Below are 2,509 nucleotides of genomic sequence, written 5' to 3'. Positions count from 1 at the left end.
AGATGTCTATTTAGGTGATAGAAGAAGATATGTGCTACTGAAATATTTATAGGCAAATGAAAGTCTTTTTTTGGTCACTATTGGCTGCCAATTGCAAAATTAATATTCTGCGTTATTGCTAGATTTTGTATTTGACTTGTTCTTTGTTTACCTATATTTGAAAGGCTCTTCTCATGAGTTACACTTTTATGTTATTCCGTCTTGTTCAATTTATTTTATTTGTCTAGTTTAACATGATATATAATTTAAGAAAAAATTAAAAGAACTATTGAATCTTATAATAGGCTTAATTAAAGTAAAGATAAGTAGAATTGATCAAAATGACATTTAATTTTGTGTTTTAAATATGTCACGTGAAGAAAAATGAAATTAAAAAATTGACAAAAAAGAAAAGACACTCTACAAAAAAAAAAGATAAATAAATTGAAACATAACAAGTACATTATCTTCGAAGGATAAAAATCAACTTACTTCATATCATATATAAAAATTATAGTTGAAAATGTGACTTCACACTATTTTTAGGTTTTTTGTTCTGACTGTGGCGAATTTACCGAGAAAAAAGAACTAAGTGACGATTCAATCTTTAACTTATTCTTGGTAATAATTAATAATAATAATAATAATAATAATAATAATTAGCTGAAAAAAACCGACAGATAGGCCAGTCCAAAAAATCGACGGAAATTCAACTTTGTCCGTTGGTTTTGGTTTTTTTTTTTATTATTCTTTTTTTTTATCCTTCCTGGGAGCTTCCACCCATTTTGCTCCCTTGGTGACTTGAACTCGATTGGTTTTGGGTTGATATTGGATGTTCATTGTTTTTCTTTTAAAACAGAAAATCAACACAGTTATTCGTTTTTTTAATTATTTTATATTTTTTTTTATAAAAATCGATGGACAAGGTCAACTTTTGAAGTGCAAAATTATAGTTGAAGAGTATAAATAATAATGACAAAAATATTTCGTCAAAGAGCATGTGTGATTGAGCAGTAAAATTGTCTAAAGTTATGTTAAGGTGATTTTACCGGCAATAGTTATTGACACTAAAAAAATGCCGCCAAAAGTATTTACTTTTCACAGCAATAATATTGGTGTTTACCGGCACTCTAAATAAATATCACTAAACCCTTTAGCGACATTGAATGCAATAGCAATAGATTAAGGGAAAATTGTATGAAATAGCAAACTATTAATTCAAATTCAATGCTATAACCATAGTTTATTTTATTTGTAATTTGCAGCACACATCCCATTTTTTTGCCATCTGATTCGGTACACAATTAGCCATTTTATACATTTCGATATAAAATGTATTTGTGTTTGTATAAAGCGAGAGAAAAGTGTATATACAAATACAAATACATATATTTTCTTCTTATACACTTATAATTATACAAATACAGATCTTATTATACAAATTACAATTATAAATGAATTTATACAAAACTGAAAAATTTGTATAAAATTGAATGTATCTAGCGAATTATACAAATCAAAAGTTTCATAGCAAACATAAAATTTGTTATGGAGCACAATTATGATTTTTTATGTTTGTTATATGTGAAAGTTGTTCTAGATTGAATGCCGATAAATATTTTTGTGGCAATAAATATTGTCACTAAAAGTCTATTTTGGTGTAGTGATACCTGGGTACAATTCCAACTAACTATATTTTTATGAATATTTATGAAAATCATATATACTTCTGACGGACACGATCAGTTGTCCCTCAATTTTAATCGATCTTGTCTATTAGTTTCACGAAAGCGATGAAGGTAAAATCGACAATGCACAATCCATCGATTTGATGCCAATTTTTCATAAAAATTAAACTAACCTTGTCCGTCGATTTTAAACCTTTTTTTCGTGGTGTAAATTTTTAAACTATCAGTGTAACTAACGTATATATAATTACTTACATAAATAAATTTATATAAATGGATATTAAAGTAAGTAAAGGAGTGTAGTTAAGTAATTTGTCCTAAAATGAATAACGGATCCGTACAGCCCGACAGCTTAACTCTTTGACTTATTCTATCCTTTTTTATTTGAATTTTTCATTTAACTAACCTCCGTTCACTTTTAATTGTCACTTATTCCTAAAATAAACTTTCATTTTTACTTGTCACTTCTGACCTATCAAGAAAAGATAATAATATTTTTCTATGCTATGTATTAAATACTTATTTTCCAAATCATTTTTTAAGACATCATTTAATAGAGGATAACCTATATCATTAACTATTTTCTTAATGAGTGTGTCAAATCAAACTATGATAAGTAAAAGTGAATGGAGTGAGTATTTGAATTGAAACTGAATTATAATATTTGGAAGATATGTTGCTAGGTCAAAACAAGTTTTTTTTCTCTTTTCAAATAAGCACCCTTGACAAAATGCCACGCTATAAAGGTTCAACTTTGAAATGGTTGACATTAATTTAAGGGTAAAAGGACAAATATACCCCGAACAATCGTAAATAGTATGTAGATATCCTCTGTCATACGT

Source organism: Solanum stenotomum, chromosome 11 (assembly GCF_019186545.1).
Source record: "Solanum stenotomum isolate F172 chromosome 11, ASM1918654v1, whole genome shotgun sequence".
Lineage (NCBI taxonomy): Eukaryota > Viridiplantae > Streptophyta > Magnoliopsida > Solanales > Solanaceae > Solanum > Solanum stenotomum.
The sequence above is the reverse complement of the archived record's forward strand: the minus strand, read 5'-3'. Positions refer to the sequence as shown.